A 22387-nucleotide genomic window follows, 5' to 3' on the forward strand; every position below is an offset into this window, starting at 1 on the left:
TACTGGGGGTTCCTTCCAATGACACTAATTAGAAATAATCATGATAAAACGTGGGCATGTCTTCACTGCACACACACACACACACACATACACACACGCACACACACACACATGGGTTGAGCAAGGAAGAGAGATACATAATACTCAGGATGCATAGTAGGCCAAATATATTTATCCTGTGGTAAAGAATATGACAGAGATGCCGTGAATTTGATTAAGCATAGTCACTATAAAGATGTCATCAAGTCCAGCAATTGGCATATTGGTAGGCTATAGCTTGAGCATTTAGATCAGGTTTAATTCACCTCTCTCTCCAACAACCAACCACAAATGCAACAGGGTACGACTGTATTACTACCATCCCTAAAAATGGGAGTCGTTGTACCAAAGGAGGGAATGCAGGCGACAAGTTTAGGTCTGCATATTATGCCCATAGAAACGCATTGGGTTTATTCTGGACGGATTTTGGCTAGAGTGAGCCTGCTCGCTTCGCCTCGTCCTCTCTGCTGACACTAGCGAGCGAAACAGTGCACCTCTGTCTTACTATATGTGGCCCATCTATGTGATGCTGCCTGGACAGAAATAGTATGGCATGCCAGAGGCTGCTCTTTTTGTCCAGACAGCATCAGATACATAGTCTACATATACTGAGACAGAGAGGCGCTGTTTCGCTCGCTCGGACGCTTTAACTGAGATTTATGCGTCTTTCTGTCCGCGCGCGTCTCGGTCAAATAACTGATAAATATTAAAATATTACATTTTGACGGGCAACACGGTACGGTAGGGCGAGCCAGGCCCATAACACCGGACCAGACAGACAGTTTTCGGTTGGAGCACGTCTCTAGAGTCAACGGATGGGCGAGTATTAACCCTGCTGTATAATTCATTGCGGCCAGCAGATCGAACAAATGTCTAAAACGAACGAGTCACTCAGCAAAACGAATCATGACTCTCGAGTCAGTAGAAAGAGTCGTTCAAAAAGAACCAATCGTTCGCGAACTGGCGCCGGGCTGTCGTCACCGTCACGGCTCTCGTTGATAGGCACTGGCGTTTGTGTCGCTGGATGGGCTGGATGGGCTGGAGCGAAACTGGGTTCATCTACAGCATGTGGCAACAGAGAGCGAGAGACAGGACGGCGAGACCACAGAGACTCCAGTAACTTCGGGCCAATTTGGTGAGGATACACCGCAGTCTTGCAACGCATGCACTATCGCGTTGAATGGGGTGTGATTGGAGGTGAAACAAGGACTTGAGATGTAATTCATTTTTTTGTCTCAAAATTTGCCTACATCATTGACAAATAAATACTGGTATAGCCTTTATTTATGTAAAAGCAATGCACGTTGTGGATACCACGTGTGTTTTCGTCATAGGCTTAATTGCAAACACATTTGCGCGTAGGCAGTTCGATTTGGAACGTAGTAAAAGACCAGTCACTGGTTAGAATAGATAATAGGCGAATAAGAAATATCCGCAAAATTATATGTAGTCTACAGCGTTGTCTTGGTGGAGGCAAGATAATGAATTAGACAACGAAAGTCGGGCGCAAGCTTCTACAAAGCCCATGTTTAGGTTTGAAAGAAACAAAAGGAAAGTGGAAAAACTCGCATCAGCACCAGTGAACACCCAGACAGAGAGGCAGACGAAAGACAGCCAGAGTTGACAGCCCTGATAGCGACTGTTATTGGATGACACTTTCATAATTTTAAGACTATATCCGGAAAATACAAGTTTGTCTGCACTTTTTTTGCAATATGCAATAGGCTCCATGTAATTGCATTCCTTCTGGCGTCTGAAAAGTCTGGATCAGAGCGTAGTGGTCTCAGCAAAACCACTTCAAAAGGCATCTAAAGACAGGGGTCAAATCTCACAAAGAAGGAAAACTTGCCAGTAGAAATGAAGTGTTCACAAATGTCGTATCATACAGGATTGTAGTTTACTGAATAGTTATTGTGTGTTGTGCCTTGCAGCTAAATGGAAAGAGAAATAGACGAGCGCTGTCCAAAATAACTTAAATACAGGGAAAACGAGGACTGTGAAGTGGACCACGCAGAACAGTAAAGATTCCAGAGGCGAATGACCATTGAAGGTAAGCACCTGGTTGAGTGCCGTAATTATAGAATTTAGCCTAGGTCTTATCACAAGAATAAACAATGCAGCATAAACGTAACAGAAGTAACTGACCACGCTTGCATTGGATTGCATAACCGTATAAGCATGTTGAATACACCTATATTTTGCTGTTACTTGCAACCTACCTTAGGCTATTACATGAATAATTAAACGCAACTTTTTTTAAATGTTGTTTTGTGTACCAATTAGCGAGGCCTACTTTATAATGATTCACCACTGTATGACAATATCTATGATATGTGGGTCCTTTAACACCCCCCAATTGTAAATGATGGTAAAAAAAAAAGAAATACACTTTCTGTCAAAGAGACAGAAAGTAGGCCTAAATGGTTTAAATTCCCCCAAATACAATTGTAAAATGTGATATTTCAACATATGCATTTGTGTAAGTTTTTCGTGTTTTGAACAGATCCTTTTTTAATTTCTTATAAATGTCATCCATGGCCGCTTGTTATGAACATTTGTCTGTTATTCATTCAAAGTGTTTCTGTTACACTCAGAGGCTGAGAAACTGACGATTGAGCTAATCTGACATACCAGTGCGACCTAAAATGGCCACTGATATGGGCGCCGGTGCCATCAGACTTTTAGCTCTATCTTTGGAACTCTATGGGCTATCTACTCGGTTCCAATTGCATCTGAATAGATGAGACTCTTGTCTTGTTATACTGACATTGACTGGGAGCTAAATATGTATTTGAATTATTATATATATATATTTTTTTTGTTTGTTATAGTGGCTGCCAAGCCCCCCAAATCTGGGATGGTTCCATATTTATGTTTTCAGATTTTTTTTGTCAACAACTTGTTGCTTGACATAGTCCTAAAGTTTCAGAAGGATCAAAAAAGGTTTTTTGAAATGGACATTTTTGACCACTTGGTCAAATATTTAGGAGCATGTGTGACCAAAATCTCTTTCTCTCACCCTCTCTCTCTCTCGCTCTCTCTCTCTCTCACCCTGTCTCTCTCGCTCGCTCTCTCACCCTGTCTCTCTCTCTCTCTCTCTCACCCTGTCTCTCTCCCTGTCTCTCTCTCCCTGTCTCCCTGTCTGATTTTCCACTTCATGAGATGTGAATGGTGGGATGTTCAGATAGTGTTGACATCAGTTCCTCTGCTCTGTTTTTGTATCAGCTGTGGAATTTGAACCTCTCTTCCTTGGGTGAGGCCTTTCCTGCTCTGTGGAATATGTTAGTCTCCTGAGGGGGCTGGGAGTGTGTATTGATAAACGGGGCTTTCCAGTGGAGTTGATCACCAAACATTCCAGGCTGCTGAATGGAGGGTTAGCGGGCCAGCTCCGTGCAGACGAGAACCATATAAGACGCTGTTTGTCTGTGTGTTGAGCAATAGCATGCACACACACACCCTCTGACCCCCCCCCCACTGTTCAACTCTGCATACCCCGACCAATGCATGGGGCAGGAGGACGTAGGGAGGGCTGTGTGTGTGTGTGTGTGCATTCTACTCTCTATCAAGGGACAGAGAGCTGCCAAAACCAAGGGATGTTTCATAACAGTCTGATTCAGTCTTGGAAAGTTACATACAAGACAAAGGAAGACACACACAAAGACTGCATAGTGCACACATGTGGAAACTCTCTCACACATACATACCCCTTGTCACCTTGGCAATCAAACACTCACAGAGAGACTCACAAAGATACGCCAGATCAAAGTTCTTCTCTCTAAACCACATGATGTTTGTCACTCTGCTGCAGTAATGTCGTCTCAGGGAGAGTGAGAGAATGAGAGAAGGCGGTGGAAGAGAAGCAGGTGATTGTGAGAGAGAGAGAGAGGGATGGCAGTCATACAGTTTCTGTTCTATTCTTTCTCTCTTTGTTTGGCTGCCACCCGGTTTTGTTTTTTAAACAGGGTGTCCGTGTGCAAAGAATGTGTGCGCGGCCTGCGTGTGTGTGTGTGTGTGTGTGTGTTTTGTATGGTGGCAGAGAGGAGAACTGGAGCCGGGATAGTGTTTGCCCAGAGAGGAAAGAAAGAGCACAGATCCTAAGGAAGAGAGAAAGGACATGTTTGGGTTTCTGGGGTAACATGGCCAGGGGAACAACAGAGAACAGAGAGTAATACACAACCGGACACTGAGACAAGAGGGCTAGATATTGGGAAAGCCTTTGTTTTGCCAGTACCATATATTTTGTGAGTTGGGAGTCAGGCACTAGGTCAGTTACAACACCTTGTGCAAAAACATAGAAAATCCAATGCTCTGCATAACAGACAGACAGACAGACAGACAGACAGACAGACAGACAGACAGACAGACAGACAGACAGACAGACAGACAGACAGACAGACAGACAGACAGACAGACAGACAGACAGACAGAGACTACTAGAGTAATCTACTTGCCATGTCTCTTACAGTAGTAGGCCGCTAGCTTTCTAGTTCTTTCCAGCGTCCTCTGCTCTTTGGGGTGAATCCTAACTTCCACTTAAGTAGAATCTTCACTCAGTCTCCCATTGATATTAATGGATGACTAAGTGAACATTCGTAGGAAGACTTCAGTGGAAGTTTGGATTAGCCCCTTAAAACGTAGGGCCTCTTAGGGATCCATTGGACATCTGAATTTCATTATTCAGGACACTCAAGTTACTTTGTGTGTGTCAGAGGTCTGAGGCTACTGCAGCTGCTACTTCACAACTTTTGTGCATAGTTATGTAATAACACATCTACAAAATACTGCCTTTCCAATAGATACATCTTTTTTGATTTGCATATTTTATTGTAGTAAAAACAAATGTACCGTTTGTAATAATATACATTTATATATTTACACACACACATCAAATTCATGTACTGTATATCATGCATGAAAGCTTACATTCATGTTAATCACATACAGTTGAAGTCGGAAGTTTACATACACTTAGGTTGTCATTAAAACTCGTTTTTCAACCACTCCACAAATTTCTTGTTGACAAACTATTGTTTTGGTAAGTCGGTTAGGACATCTACTTTGTGCATGACACAAGTAATTTTTCCAACAATTGTTTACAGGCAGATTATTTCACTTATAATTCACTGTATCACAATTCCAGTGGGTCAGAAGTTTACATAGACTAAGTTGACTGTGCCTTTAAACAGCTTAGAACATTCCAGAAACTGATGTCATGGCTTTAGAAGCTTCTGATAGGCTAATTGACATCATTTGAGTCAATTGGAGGTGTACCTGTGGATGCATTTCAAGGCCTACCTTCAAACTCATTGCCTCTTTGCTTGACATCATGGGAAAATCAAAAGAAATCAGTCAAGACCTCAGAAAAGTCTAGTTCATCCTTGGGAGCAATTTCCAAAGGTATCACGTTCATCTGTACAAATAATAGAATGCAAGTATGAACACCATGCGACCACGCAGCCGTCATACCGCTCAGGAAGGAGACACGTTCTGTCTCCTAGAGATGAACGTACTTTGGTGCGAACAACAGCAAAGGACCTTGTGAGGATGCTGGAGGAAACGGTTACAAAAGTATCTATATCCACCGTCCACCTGGTGCACGTCACTAAATAAATGGCATCATGAAGAAGGAAAATTATGTGGATATATTAAAGCAACATCTCAAGACATCAGTCAGGAAGTTAAAGCTTGGTCGCAAATGGGTCTTCCAAATGGACAATGACCCCAAGCATACTTCCAAAGTGGTGGTTTCAAAATCGCTTAAGGACAACAAAGTCAAGGTATTGGAGTGGTCATCACAAAGCCCTGACCTCAATCCCATAGAACATTTGTAGGCAGAACTGAAAAAGTGTGTGCGAGCAAGGAGGCCTACAAACCTGACTCAGTTACACCAGTGGGCCAAAATTCACCCAACGTATTGTGGGAAGCTTGTGGAAGGCTACGAGAAACATTAGACCCAAGTTAAACAATTTTAAGGCAATGCTACCAAATACTAATTGAGTGTATGTAAACTTCTGACCCACTGGGAATGTGATGAAAGAAATACAAGCTGAAATAAATCCTTCTCTCTACTATTATTCTGACATTTCACATTCTTAAAATAAAGTGGTGATACTAACTGACCTAAGACACAGAATTTTTACTGGGATTAAATGTCAGGAATTGTGAAAAACTGAGTTTAAATGTATTTTGCTAAGGTGTATGTAAACTTCCGACTTCAACTGTATGCTCACAAGCACACAGAAATAAATTCAAGCCCTCTGTGTATAGTGCATACATACACAGAAACTCACAATAGTACTCAGAATCTTTGACACACACACACACACACACACACACACACACACACACACACACACACACACACACACACACACACACACACACACACACACACACACACACACACACACACACACACACACACACACACACACACACACACAGAGGACAAGAGGGGCAGCAGTAGAGATAAGCCCAGCTGGTGTTCCCAGAGGGGGGCCTCTCTCTCTCTCTGACCTCTACCCCTGCTCTGAGAGCCCTAGGTTGGGCTAGGGACAGGGCCTGAGTGGATGTCCAGTCTGGGTCCCAGGTCCAGGGTGACGTAACAGATAAGCCTGCCTGTTGCTCAACTCTCAACTGACACACTATGAGGTAAGAGCTCAGCGCTTCTGGGCCAAAGGTTCAGCACAGCTAAGTGTGTCTTGTTTCTTCTACGGGTATTTTGGCTTCCGACACTGGGTTGTAGCATTGTTACATCAGCCAGACCAGGTAAAGCCATTCCTGATGATACTTACATGCGGCCTAACCTTGCCTTGGACTTGAGTGTCCAAGACAGTGTCCAAGACATATTGAGTGTTCAAGACATTCACCTTCCTCTTTTGGCAATTCAAAGGTACACCATATACACTTACCCAGTTCCTAATGACATTATACCTCTGCGTTTGTAATGCTCTCACAGTGTGAACGCTAAGAAGTGGTGAAAAATATCTGCTTTATGTGTTGGATATTGATGCCTGTAGGTTCTAGTATGCTAGATACTAGATATTATTGCAATTGGGCAGTGGTGGGCAGTGTCCTCAAATGCCCTTACTATACATTGAGGGCCATTCACTCTTGTTCCCTTCACACTCTGTCCTACTGTGCTTTCGCCTGCCCTCACTCTGCTAGGTAACTAGTGATGCTTTTCCACTGCAGGGCCGTGCCGTGCTGGGCCGTGAATATCACAGTTCCTATTTCATTTCCATTTGCCCATGGCCCGCTTGATTCCTGGAACCAAGCAGGATATTCAGCCCTTTGATATCTGGTACTGACCTCGAACCAAGTAGGCTGGTGGGTGGGTTTACAAATGGCCGTACTCAATGATTGGTCTTGTGCAATGATATCGCAGTGTCGCTCGCGTATGTTGACACTCATTTACAAGTCACTGGCGCCATTTTTATAAGAGAAGGTCAATCTGACCACGAACGCTACAGCCAAAGATAGAACTTGGTACAGCGACACTAGTGAATAACTCTCAAGCCAAAAACAAATAATGGAAGCAGCAAATTGGTCAGTTGGAGAATCCAGTGGCAACTGGATTCTCCCACCAGGAATGAAAAGATCTTCAAAAACATACTGGAATCATTAGCCGAGATGGGATTCCATCGGTCAGTAAAACAGTGCAGGGAAAAAATTCAGAAACTCAAACAAGAATATAAAAATATAAAAAGACCACAACAGCAACAGTGGATCAGACAGTGATATTTGAAGCCATGATGACGGCGAGCAGCGATGATCAGCACGGCAATACACTGTTTTTTAGCCAAATTACTATCTAGCTAGCTACCAATGTCTTCAGCGTAGCTAGCTGTAGCTCGTGAGAGTGAGCACTGTGCGAGACGTGAACTAGGGATGACAACTTGTCATGTAAATATCCATGGAAGGCCAACGCTGTGGACTTAGTACATGTTTGACGTTAGCCGGAGTATCTGACTTTACATTATACAAACATACATAGAGGACATTCCTGAACCTACCGACTCAGAGGAAGCTGCGTGCAAGACTAGTGAACCTACGACCTCAGAGCTCTGCACCCACAGACACCCCGCGTCCATCGACACAATCAATGCTCCTGCAACTCCTGATCCCTGCACCCCCAGGCACCAAGGGTCCATTCTTGGTTGGTAAACAGTTCACTGTCAATTGTTTAGCCCTAATCGCACAATTTAGCAGTCTTCAACAGGGGTGGGCAATCTCATCCACAGAGGGCTTTTGTCATGGCAGGATTATGATCCTAAACATTATTCAAGGAGTGTGGATCTAGGAATTTATATATAAAACTGTAACACTGATTCAATGAATCAAATTCTGGCCCAATACCTTACCTTTATTTGCATCATTGGTGTATCTGGTTGATCTGCTTGCCCCCACAGTGGCCTTTCCGGGAAAATATTTAATACATTTGATGAGACAGTTACGGCTGGAGAACAAAACTGAACTCACACTTGCTACCCTCAGGTTTGTTTTGGAGTGTGTACCTTATCATTGCTGACCTTTTACATGGCAGTACTTCTGCCTAAATATTTTCCCAGGGGAAGAGAAAATGCACTGCAAGCAAAACCAGTGAATACCTGCATTTCGTGAGTGAGACTGCGAACTCATACCTGGAGACACTTGAGGCCCAGTGTCAGCAGCAGGATCAGCTCTTTAATCAGCTGTGTGAAGATGAGGCAGCAGACAGGACAGCCAGGGCTGCTGAGATGGCCCAGACCGCCTTGTTAAGAACAACTACATGGCTGTATTTGGACAGTTTGTCCAAGCCATAAAAGCTCAACGTGTCACTAGACTAAACTGGCTGAAGTTCTTATGTAAAATACTTTTTATTTTTTTATTTTCTTAAATTTGCTCTACACCAAACGCATTGTGAATGTGGCTTTCAATTACTGTTAATTTAATTTCGCCTACGGTTAAACAATTACAATATACATGTTGGAGCAATAAACTTCTTAAACATGCTTGTGTTGATTTTAAATGTCGGAAATAAAGATTAGACATGATTTACACACATTTATTAAACAACAAACATTGGTCGAACATAGAAGATACAATTGTGTAGTAGCTTATTCACAGGAAGTAAGAAACAAATCTTATAAGAACATATGTCTAATGGTAAAATGAACACAAGGGAGTATATCAGTACTTTATTAATCAGGGTAAAATCACATGATAGGGGGTGTAGTAACCAAAAAGGGAGAGACCCACTGAACTAAGTGGCCAGGCTTGGTCTGTCATGCTAATAGTTCGGTTTTGGTCCAGGCGCTTTGTTGTCCAAACGGTGTTGGTGGAGTTGGGTGTCTGAGAAAATCATAAAGAAGAAGGAAAAAAGAGAAAATCTGTCATTAAACATTGTGTTTGTTTGTCAGTGGGGCATCAACTCACCATAGCATAGTTGGAGATAATAAAAGTTGATTGGGTTGATTACTTATCATCTGATTAGGTCAGGAAGTGTTTCTCATAGGAGTGCTAAATGACTTTTGCAGTATTGAAGGAGGACAGCTAGCTATTACACTTGCAATAAGGTGCAGTCCTGCATTATTACTCTTGCAATATGTAGGCCTAGGTATGTACAATGTATATCTATCACAAAGACAGATACACATTATGTAGCCAGCTAGATAGATACATTGTGCATACTTCCTAGGGTCCTGTCACACACAGCATACTGCAAGAGTAATACCGTATTGCAGGACTGCATCTTATTGCAAGAAACTGTAATGGCTGGCCTCATTCCAAATAAGTTTTGAGGAATTCACAAAGACAGATACACAACAGCTAGCTAAACAGATAAAAGCACATTCTGTACCTCTCACGGAGCATTTGTTTTGTAAGCTGGTCTTTCAACCGGCTGACTCGATCCTCTCCTCGCATGTTAATAACTTACATTGTGTATTTCTCCATCTCTTTTCAGCTGTCTCCTCTCGTTCAGTCTAGATTGCTGCCCATTAATACAATTTAAAAGGATGACACAAAATAGCCAACTCCTCCATACTTAAAAATGCCAGTCACCAAGGATCACAACAATTTCGCTGTTAAATTGCGTCATCGGTCGCTGTCTTAAAATTTACACTAACAGTTTTTCTCGAAAATTAAACCTAGTCCTGATTCCAGTTCAACTGCAAATGGAAAACAAACAAGAACCAACAAGGCTAGTTTGTTCTGGTTCCGGCACAGCCCACCATGGTTTCGTTCATCCAGTGGAATTGCGCCATAATAGTGTTTGACAATCAGGAGGTTGGCAATTACCACCAATCAGCATTGACAAGACATATAAAAAACAAAACAGGATTTTGAAAGGACACACGTGTACGCATGCATCCACGCATGCACGAACTCAAGCCATCCAAGAAACCAGACAATTGGCCTTCCTAATCAAGCTTGTGTAAGAGGGCACTTGTTTTAATTGGGAAGACTGATGTAATATCACGGCTATAGTGAATGAGTCAGACACCCAAACCACAGGTTGAGTGGGAGAGTCTCTTCAGTGGGAGAGACTCCCATATTCTCTCTCCGTCAGCCTTTGTGGCCGACTCCCAGCCCGGCTTATACTACTGGGAGGTCAATGTGGAACAACTATAATCTCTGCATTACCATGGAGGAGAAAAAGTAAAGGAGGGCCCCTGGATACAATAAAACAGTGTCCATGGGTTAGGGTATAGCACAGGTGTAGTGACAAAAGTCACACAGCACTATATATAGGTGTGATTCATTTCCTCTGTGTGAATAAAGATTTTGACTGCTCATAAATCTTCAGAGCTCTGATAATAGACTCCGTCAGCTCTCTGGTCATTCAGGTCTATGGTGACTCCTACTAGCTTGTGTAACTACCTATACAACATCATGCAGATTGTCTTCACCATGACAGAAGGAAGAGATGGGAAGCTTTAGTGGGCAGTAATAATTGCTATGTGTATATTAAATATACAGTACCAGTCCAGAGTTTTTTATTATTTATTTTTTACTATTTTCTACACTGTAGAATAACATTGAAGACATCAAAAGTATGAAATAACACATGTATGGAATCATTTAGTAACCAGAAAAAGTGTTCAACAAATCAAAATCTATATTATATTTGAGATTCTACAAAGTAGCCACCCTTTTCCTTGAGCTTTGCAGATGCAAGAATCCCTACATGGAGGAACGCACGGAATTGTGGACTGCATCACACACTAGTGAGAAACATGGGGAAATGGGAGCACAGATGTACTTAAGAATTGCAACATCAACCTACCGATGGCTAGCTAGCTACAGGTGTAATTAAAAAACATACTCCTCTGTAGCACATTAACATCCTCCTACACTTTAAACGCAATGACCGTTTCCTGTTAATACACATTATTTAACTCAAGCTATTGTTAGCTATCCTTGTTATTTGCTGAGTAGCTAGCTAGGTTTGCAACATGAGCCAATAACTCTTCTCCCATTTAATGTTAATCTCACCCTTCTTCCGATTTCAGCGATATGATTCGCTGGCACAAACGCTCTGTAACGTTTCGATGGTTCTCCAAACTGTTCATGAAATTTCAGCTATATGATTCGCTGACACAAATAGACAATTTGCAGATCCGATGTAAAGTTATTGAGAGCTCTTGTTTCAGCTAATCATATTGCTGAAATTGGAAGAAGAAGAGTGGGATTTAGGGCCGTCACCAGAACCAATCAGTTGGACGGGCATTTGATTTCCCTAGGCGAGGGGCCCATTTCTTTTCACAGGACCTTGTGCACACACACACAACGGTGCATTCTGGTGAAATACTCTGTGTACTGAGGAATTGATCTAAGCACATTCACTGTTTCACCTCAACACCTCAAATGAATAGAACTTTACTTAAGGTGTCTGTACACACTCTATAAGGGCATATGACATGGTTATGGTGCCCATCATTCCATTCAATGTAATAATGTGACACATAGGTTGGTAAATGACATAAACACCCTGGTATGTGGACTCTTATGTAGCATGTAAAAACATATGACGCATGTTGTCATGCAGACTGTACAATAGCAGTTGTTATTAACATGTTGACGTTAGACCATATGACTGGATGAACAGTCATTTTCAACACCCGTTATAAACGGTCTTATTGCATCTCATGCCTTGACTCATAACTATTTAAAACTACTTATGACAGTTTACGGGCAAATATTATAATGTGTTATATGGCTTTAATAAAGGCTTTACATGAGTACATGCATAAGACACCTACAGTCAATTGTTATCCAAAATGCAAACTGTAAGATACAAATGTGTCATAAATCATAGGGAAATACTATTACTGCAACCATAGCCAAATGGTCTTGCTGTAGGCCTACAATAATCTGGTTCTTTCTGCCCCAGTGCACTCAGTGTCGCGGTCATTGACATGTGGTCACAGTGTGTGGTGACCGTCGGTAGCCAATGAAGAACGCCAGGCGACCGCTTGGTCCAGAAATATCCGGACTCCAGTATAGATTTTTCCATGACTCTTTTTAGAGCGTACCATTCACTCTGACTGTGTAGCCGAGTGCACCAGACTGTCAATGAACGAGATGTAGCTGTGTGTGTTTATCTAATAAGTGTGTGTGTTTGTGTGTGTGCCTGTATGTGTGTGTGTGTGTGTGTGTGTAGAGGAACACACACTAACAGAGCAACAGAATCAGACAAACAACACTCAAGCTAGTTGGCCTAATCACAACAAAGGCCTGTTTGCAGTGGGGGACTGGGGTCTCTCTTCCTGAACTAGACTGTCTGGTGATACAGTATGTTTTCTATGTCTGTCTGTCTCTTTCTCCCTCTTCCTTTTCCCATCTCTCTCTCTCTCTCTCTCTCTCTCTCTCTCTGTTTCCCTCCTCTCTTCCTCTTCCCTATCTCTCTCTCTCTCTTTGCCCTGTCTCTTCCTCTCCCCCATCTCTCTCTCACTCCCTTGTCCCTTCTTCTCCCCTATCTCTATTTTTCTCTCTCTTTCTTTCTGTAGACTTTCTCTGAAACATTACAGTGTGTTAAGGGCTGAGTGTGTTAGTGTGAATAAAGAGCTGTACTGTGAGAAGGCTTGTGAGTGTGTACAACCTGATCAGTGGGACCACCAGGCTGAAGTGCAGAGGTGTTTTAGCCCCACTCTCCAAGGCCTCTATCTATCACCGTCTCTCTAGCACATTTTATTTCTTCAATTAATATCACTCTTACTCCCTTTCTTCATCAGTATGTTTCTCTCAGTCTTTCTCTCTCTCCCTTTCTCTCTCTCTCTCATTCACCTTCTTTCTCTTTCTTTCTTTCCCTCGCCGTCTCCCCCCATTTCTCTCTTTCTCTCTCTCCTTCTCGCAGATTTTGCTCGGTAGTACTTGTTCAGCCGTTAATCTTCTCACTCACTTTTACAGAGGTAGCATACAACTCCCCCTCCTAAACACATCAATAGATCTATCATCATGTCATTACTATGACATAAGGGACCATTTATCATCAACCGTGTCCCAGTCCAGCAGCATCGTATCATTCTCTTCCTCATCCTGGATGGTCAGGTTGAGGGAAAGCAACATCAGTGCTAGATTCACTATCTCTGCCTCTGTTGTATCGTCTCAAGCTCTCAAGCCCAGCCCAACGTCTACTGTGACACGTCCTCGCCAAAGTGTGATGAGCGGCTTGGATCTGTCCGAAGTTCACACTGGTTAAGAACATTCCAACAATCCCAGAAGTAGCACAGGCCTGCAAATGCTTAGTAAGTGCATGTTGAGCCAGGCCTGTGGAAAGATTAAAGGCCCAGAAGCAGGGTTGCTTGTGTCAGGATCCTCTCAGTATGCAGATGACACGGCAGCCCATGTCAAGTGGCTCCACGGTGATGGGGCAACTAAAGGATGCACTAAATGAGGTTGATAGGGAACAATTCTAGCAGATTATCTCAATTTCAGGACTGGTCACTGATCACTGGACGCATGGATCGAGTGGTTAGTGTGTGATTTTTATGCAGGCCGATAGAAGTAACATGTTCACTGGATTGTACTTGTTAAACACTCATCTTTGGACGTAGATGTTTTGATCACTAAACCTGAGAGTTGTGGGTGTGTCCCTGGCTGGCTTGTATCATACATTGGGCCTACCTGGGTGAGGTACCCAATGAGCATTTTGTGTGTGTGTGTCCAGTGCAGAAGCAGATTGTGGGGCTCTGCGAGTGTGTGTGTGTGTGTGTGTGTGTGTGTGTGTGTGTGTATGGTTGCATGTGTGTGTGTTTTTGGTTTTATTTTCCTTGTGTGGACCAGAAGCCCTTACGAGGATAGTTAAACAAAGAACATTTGAACAAGTGGGGACATTTCACTGGCCCTAACAAGAGAAAAAGGCTATTTTAAACTAGAGGTTAGGTTTATGGTTAGGGTTAAGAGTAAGGGGTAATGTTATGGTTAAGGTTAAGGGTTAACGGTTAGGGAAAATAGGATTTTGAATATGAATAAATTGTTTGGTCCCCACAAGGACAGTAAAACAAACGTGTGTGTGTTTTTATGTGCGTGCCTGTGTGCGTGTGTGTGTGTGTGTGTGTTTGGCCGGGACCCAGCCCCATCACGTAATTAAGCCCCTAGAACAGAGGCTGAGTGGATCCTTAATCAGATTAGACCTGCCACTTGACCGGGCCATGCAATAAGGAGCACCTCTGCTGACCTGTGTGTCCCTTTCCCTGCTGAGTGGATGATGTGTGTGTGTGTGTGTGTTTGTCCCTATAAGACCTGCCTGACCAACCTCGTTCCCCTCGAGGCAGTAGGTATAGGGTGGGGTATGTGTCTGTGTGTAAGTGAGTTGGGGGTCGATGCGGACAAACGGCAGGCCATCCACAGACATCGTTCCGTGCAGTTTGTCTCTATCAAAGCAGCTTGTGCCTCTCAAGAATTCAGAGCATCCACTTCAAACCCCCTCCGCCTCTACCTCCCCTATCCCATTCCTTGTTATAAACTGTTTTGCGCTCAGGGCCGTGGCATTTCAAAGGCTGAAGCAAAACAGAAACTATTTAGCTAGCAAAGAATGGCTGGAGTCTCTGGCTGAAGTGTTTATACTTGAGCACTGTGAGGAGTTTCACAGTTGAGTTCCTCCCATGTTCCCTCCCCTCCTCCTTTTATCTAGAGGTAAAGGATGAGGGTAAGAGAGCAGAGATGCCACATAAATGGGCAGTGCCCCTGGTGTGAAAGGACTGCCTGCTCTGCTCTATGGCATGCCAGGGAGTTGGGTCCAGTTGGTTGTGCACCCAGCTCTGCTTGGCATGGATGATACCTCTGATAAAACTCATCATCTGAGGCCTGTTTTAATGCACTGAGACACAAGGTATTTAAACACAACACGACCCCCTCCCTCTAATGTCACTTCACATTCCCTGCATAGCTCCCTATCACAACCTCTTATCACAGCTACAGACCTGGACATGTGGATTATAGTCATCTATCAGTGTAACGCAGGGCCGTATCCAAAACTGATCCTAGACCAGAATTCCTACTCTGAGATGCTTTGTGAATATGGGCCAAAATCTTATCCAGAGATGCCTTTTGTCAGTGCATACCAAAAAGTTATTGAGCAACAGGCGTACGCATACTGTCATGACTTCATGACCGAAGTCAGTCCTTGTTCGGGCGGCGTTCGGCGGTCGACGTCACCGGTCTTCTAGCCATCGCCGATCCACTTTTTTACACACTTGGTTTCTATTCCCCAATTACATGTTCATTATTTAACCCTCTGTTTCCCACATGTTAATGTGCGTGTTTATTGATTGTTCATGTTGGTACTTGTCGGCTGGTTATGTTTGCCGGGTTATGTATTTACGCCCGTTATTTTCGAGTGACCGGTATTTCTCCGCACCTTGAGTATTGTCTGTATACTGGTGCTGTCGTGGAAGTAAATACCTTGTACACTCATTTCTGCTCTTCTGCGCCCGATTCACTACACTAGTTACCCACCGCGTGACACATACAGTTGATGTCGGAAGTTTACATACACATTAGCCAAATACATTTGAACTCAGTTTTTCACAATTCCTGACATTTAATCCTAGTAAAAATTCCCTGTCTTAGGTCAGTTAGGATCACCACTTTATTTTAAGAATGTGAAATGTCAGAATAATAGTAGAGAGAATGATTTATTTCAGCTTTTATTTCTTTCATCACATTCCCTGTGGGTCAGAAGTTTACATACACTCAATTAGTATTTGGTAGCATTGCCTTTAAATTGTTAAACTTAGGTCAAACGTTTTGGGTAGCCTTCCACAAGCTTCCCACAATAAGTTGGGTGAATTTTGGCCCATTCTTCCTGACAGAGCTGGTGTAACTGAGTCAGGTTTGTAGGCCTTCTTGCTCGCACACGCTTTTTCAGTTCTGCCCACACATTTTCTATTGGATTGAGGTCAGGGCTTTGTGATGACCACTCCAATACCTTGACTGCGTAGTCCTTAAGCCATTTTGCCACAACTTTGGAAGTATGCGTGGGGTCAAAATCAAATCAAATCAAATTTTATTTGTCACATACACATGGTTAGCAGATGTTAATGCGAGTGTAGCGAAATGCTTGTGCTTCTAGTTCCGACAATGCAGTAATAACCAACAAGTACTCTAACTAACAATTCCAAAACTGCTGTCTTATACACAGTGTAAGGGGATAAAGAATATGTACATAAAGATATATGAATGAGCGATGGTACAGAGCAGCATAGGCAAGATACAGTAGATGGTACAGTACAGTATATACATATGAGATGAGTATGTAAACAAAGTGGCATAGTTAAAGTGGCTAGTGATACATGTATTACATAAGGATGCAGTAGATGATATAGAGTACAGTATATACGTATGCATATGAGATGAATAATGTAGGGTATGTAACATTATATTAGGTAGCATTGTTTAAAGTGGCTAGTGATATATTTTACATCATTTCACATCGATTCCCATTATTAAAGTGGCTGGAGTTGAGTCAGTGTCAGTGTCAGTGTGTTGGCAGCAGCCAATCAATGTTAGTGGTGGCTGTTTAACAGTCTGATGGCCTTGAGATAGAAGTTTTTCAGTCTCTCGGACCCAGCTTTGATGCACCTGTACTGACCTCGCCTTCTGGATGATAGCGGGGTGAACAGGCAGTGGCTCGGGTGGTTGTTGTCCTTGATGATCTTTATGGCCTTCCTGTAACATCGGGTGGTGTAGGTGTCCTGGAGGGCAGGTAGTTTGCCCCCGGTGATGCGTTGTGCAGATCTCACTACCCTCTGGAGAGCCTTATGGTTGTGGGCGGAGCAGTTGCCGTACCAGGCGGTGATGCAGCCCGCCAGGATGCTCTCGATTGTGCATCTGTAGAAGTTTGTGAGTGCTTTTGGTGACAAGACAAATTTCTTCAGCCTCCTGAGGTTGAAGAGGCGCTGCTGCACCTTCTTCACGATGCTGTCTGTGTGAGTGGACCAATTCAGTTTGTCTGTGATGTGTATGCCGAGGAACTTAAAACTTGCTACCCTCTCCACTACTGTTCCATCGATGTGGATAGGGGGGTGTTCCCTCTGCTGTTTCCTGAAGTCCACAATCATCTCCTTAGTTTTGTTGACGTTGAGTGTGAGGTTATTTTCCTGACACCACACTCCGAGGGCCCTCACCTCCTCCCTGTAGGCCGTCTCGTCGTTGTTGGTAATCAAGCCTACCACTGTTGTGTCGTCCGCAAACTTGATGATTGAGTTGGAGGCGTGCGTGGCCACGCAGTCGTGGGTGAACAGGGAGTACAGGAGAGGGCTCAGAACGCACCCTTGTGGGGCCCCAGTGTTGAGGATCAGCGGGGTGGAGATGTTGTTGCCTACCCTCACCACCTGGGGGCGGCCCGTCAGGAAGTCCAGTACCCAGTTGCACAGGGCTTGGTCGAGACCCAGGGTCTCGAGCTTGATGACGAGCTTGGAGGGTACTATGGTGTTGAATGCCGAGCTGTAGTCGATGAACAGCATTCTCACATAGGTATTCCTCTTGTCCAGATGGGTTAGGGCAGTGTGCAGTGTGGTTGAGATTGCATCATCTGTGGACCTATTTGGGCGGTAAGCAAATTGGAGTGGGTCTAGGGTGTCAGGTAGGGTGGAGGTGATATGGTCCTTGACTAGTCTCTCAAAGCACTTCATGATGACGGAAGTGAGTGCTACGGGGCGGTAGTCGTTTGGCTCAGTTACCTTAGCTTTCTTGGGAACAGGAACAATGGTGGCCCTCTTGAAGCATGTGGGAACAGCAGACTGGTATAGGGATTGATTGAATATGTCCGTAAACACACCAGCCAGCTGGTCTACGCATGCTCTGAGGGCGCGGCTGGGGATGCCGTCTGGGTCATTGTCCATTTGGAAGACCCATTTGCGACCAAGCTTTAACTTCCTGACTGATGTCTTGAGATGTTGCTTCAATATAGCCACATAATTTCACTGCCTCATGATGCCATCTATTTTACACCAGTCCCTCCTGCGGCAAAGAACCCCCACAACATGATGCTGCCACCCCTGTGCTTCACGGTTGGGATGATGTTCTTCGGCTTGCAAGCCTCCCCCTTTTTCCTCCAAACGTATCGATAGTCATTATGGCCAAACAGTTCTAATTTTGTTTCATCAGACCAGAGGACATTGCTCCAGACTGTTGTTTCTCCTCCACCAAACTTTACAGTTGGCGCTATGCATTCGGGCAGGTAGCGTTCTCCTGGCATCTACCAAACCCAGATTCGTCCGTCGGACTGCCAGGTGGTGAAGCGGGATTCATCACTCCAGGAAACGCGTTTCACCTGCTCCAGAGTTTTACACCACTCTAGCCACTCTAGCCAGCGCTTGACATTGCGCGTGGTGATCTTAGGCTTGTGTGAGGCTGCACGGCCATGGAAACCCATTTCATGAAGCTCCCGACGAACAGTTCTTGTACTGACGTTACTTCCAGAGGCATTGTGGAACTCGGTAGTGAGTGTTGCAACCCCTTCGTGCTTCGTGCTTCAGCACTCGACGGTCCCGTTTTGTGAGCTTGTGTGGCATGCTACTTCGCGGCTGAGACGTTGTTGCTCCTAGAGATTTCCACTTCACAATAACAGCACTTACAGTTGTCCGGGGAAGCTTTAGCATAGCAGAAATTTGACCAACTGACTCGTTAGAAAGGTGGCATCCTATGATGGTGCCACGTTGAAAGTCACTGACTTCTTCAGTGAGGCCATTCTACTGCCAATGGTTAACTATGGAGTTTGCGTGGCTGTGTGCTCGATTTTATACACCTGTCAGCAATGGGTAAGGCTGAAATTGCCGAATCCACTAATTTGATGGGGTGTCCACATACTTTTGTATATATAGTGTATATAGGAGTCAAATATAAGCGTGTTTCCTGTATCATGAAGGATATGTGTTGTGTGCAGTGACTAAGTCTCCATTAAAACACAGTGAGACACACTGTTTCCTGACAGCTGTCCTACCCACCGGTTGCTAACACACACACACACACACACACAGAGTTTGACATTGACTGTCGATAATGCAATCTGCATGAGATAAAGCACCAATTAAACAATGTTTCACGTTTTTTATTTAGCTCACTTTCTATCACTCGCTTACTCTTCCTTTCTCTATATCTCTCCACATCTTTCCCCCCACCTCCCTATCCATGTCATCACCCTCTCTCCATCTTTTTCTCTCTTTCTTTCCTCCCATTTGCCCTCTCTTTCGCCCTCTCTCTGGCCTTATCAAACTCTGTGTTGTTTTCACACGATGCTCACATGCTCTTCACCAATCAGCAAAACACTCAAGTCCCAGCATGTCTGCTCTGCCAACATGTCTCAGACACCCTCTGTGTGTGTATATGGGGCCATAAACAAGCAAGAAACAGCTCACCCAGAGGCAGATTTTCTGCTGGGTGGAGTCTTTAACGCGGGGAGACTTAAAACTGTCCTACTTCACCTACCAACACGTCTCCTGCCCCACTAGGGGTGTTAAAACTCGAGACCACTTGTATTCTACCCACAGAAACGCATACAACCCCCTCCCTTGTCTTCTCTTTGGCAAATCTGACATGACTCCACTCTCCTGCTTCCTGTTTACAGACAAAAGCTCAAACAGGAAGCACCAGTTATGCGCTCAATACGGAAGTGGTCATATGAAGCAGACGCAAAGCTACAATACTGTTTTGCTAGTACAAACTGAGATATGTTCCAGGATTCATCCGATAGCATTGAGGGGTTTACCACAACAGTCGTGGGCTTCATCAATAAGTGCATAGACAATGTCATCCCCACAGTGACTATAAGAACATGTACAAACCAAAAACCATGGATTACAGGCAATATCCGCACTGGGCTAAAGACTAGAGTTACCGCTTATAAGGAACTAGACACGGACATCGACAGATACAAAAAAGCCCTCTACGACCTCTGACAAGACATCAAACATACAATAGGACAATATAGGAGGAAGGTGGAATCCTATTGCACCTCCGACAATCGTCGTATGTGGCAGGGCTTGAAGACGATAACAGATTACAAAATGAAACCTAGTCATGAGTTGCCCAGCAATGTGGAACTCCCAAGCGAGCTAAATGCCTTTTATGCTCGCTTAGAGGAATTTAACACTGTGCCTTGCATGAAAACCCCTGTTTTTCCGGTTGACTGTGATCTCGCTCTCCATGGCCGATGTGAGAAAAACGTTTAAACAAGTTAACAATCATAAGCCCACCTGGCCAGACAGAATACCAAGCCGCATTCTCAAAGCATTCCCAAACCAGCTGGCAAGTGTCTTCACAGACATGTTCAATCTATACTTGTCCCAGTCTGTAACCCCAACAAGTTACCAGATGACCACCATTGTCACTGTTCCAAAGAGCTCCAAGGTATCCTGCCTAAATAACTATCGCTGTAGCACTCACATCTGTAATGGAGTGCTTTGAAAGGCTGGTCATGACAAACATCAACACCTTTATCCCAGACACCGTAGACCCACTCCATGTCGCATACCACCCCAACAGATCCACAGATGACGCAATCTCAATTGCACTTCACACGGCCCTCTCCCACCTGGATAAGAGGGGACATAACTATGTGAGAATGCTGTTCATAACACCCTAATCCCCTCCAAGCTCATCACCAAGCTACGGGCCCTGGGACTGAACCCCTCCCTCTGCAACTGGATCCTGGACTTCCTGACGGTCCGACCCCAGTTGGTAAGGGTAGGCAACAACACCTCTGGCACACTGACCCTCAACATGTGGAGGGGCGAGGGGCTAAAAAAAAAAGACGATGGGTAGTTTATGCATGCCACAATGTTTGTTTTTTCGCGTCAACCAAAGATAAGAAGAGGAGACAAGATGAGTTTGGTCTGTTTGCAGTAGGCATGTTGAAGTGGGAGTGCCGTCTACGATCACTCAATTCCTTTCATTCAATTCCAGAAGTTTGCTCGAAAGATGAGTGAACCATTCCTTCATCTCATTTTCTTATAACATCTTTGGTCTGAAATTTTATGTGACACCCTAAATGCAGTGTATAATGTCAACAAACATGGCATCACACATAGCTGGCAAATAGCTTAGCATTATTCAAAGATGGCGTAGATGATGGCGTAGCAGTGAAGACGTGTTTGTTTTGTCCTCTCGTGTACTTTAGAATTTTTCGTATTTTTTATACACATATTTCAATTTATTTTCAATCTCTTTTCGATTTATAATTCAATTATACCTTCCGGTAAGTTGCCTCACCCAATGTGATATGGAATCGCTATTATTTGAAATTTTAGAACACATTCAAGAACCTCCAGATGCTAACCAGCTAATTAGCTACAAGCTATTTAGTCATTGTTAGCCACTGCTAGCGGCTTTTACCTTCTGCACAGATACCAGCCCTGTTTTTAGCCTGGATAATTACTTTCTAGTCTACCAGTATCGGACTGTCTCTCCACAACAACGCGGACTCCTGCCGTCATCCCTGGACCACTACTTCTGATCTTCACAGCTAGCTCACAGCTAGCTTGCACTCACCGTGGTGACCCAGTACCGAAGCTATCCCTGTGGCCCACCTCCCGGCCTACTCAGCTGTTCACCCGAACCACACTCATACACGGCTAGAGCCCAATACTCCACCGGATCCTTGCTATAAACTCTGGACCTTGGCACCGGATCACCACTGCTACCGATTGGATATATTGGCTAACGCCACTGCCACGAAGCTAGCACCAGTTAGCCGTGAGCCAGGCACATCTCCCAGCTAGCAAACTAAATTCCACAATACCTCTTTCGCCATCTGGCTTGGATTCTCTGTCGACACGGCGCCCCGCCGCACCACCACGACTGGTCTGCCGACGAATACTCCATCCGCTGTGCCTTCATCCGGCCTCCGTTGGAGCAGACGCTC

General features: G+C 44.2%; 1 protein-coding gene across 2 annotated transcripts in view; it reads left to right on the top strand.

The window, feature by feature from the left end:
* The first annotated feature begins 829 nt into the window (after positions 1-829).
* Positions 830-22387, top strand: part of LOC112263394 (rho-related BTB domain-containing protein 2) — a 98982-nt gene continuing 77424 nt past the window's right edge. Inside the window, exons 1-2 of one of the 2 annotated variants that reach the window (XM_024439561.2) lie at positions 830-1256; positions 1971-2089. The gene's annotated coding sequence lies outside the window, so the exon portion shown is untranslated. The remainder of the gene's footprint in view (positions 1257-1970; positions 2090-22387) is intronic. The other variant, XM_024439560.2, reaches the window with a different exon arrangement.

This window comes from Oncorhynchus tshawytscha, linkage group LG12 (assembly GCF_018296145.1).
Source record: "Oncorhynchus tshawytscha isolate Ot180627B linkage group LG12, Otsh_v2.0, whole genome shotgun sequence".
In the NCBI taxonomy this organism is placed as follows: Eukaryota; Metazoa; Chordata; class Actinopteri; order Salmoniformes; family Salmonidae; genus Oncorhynchus; species Oncorhynchus tshawytscha.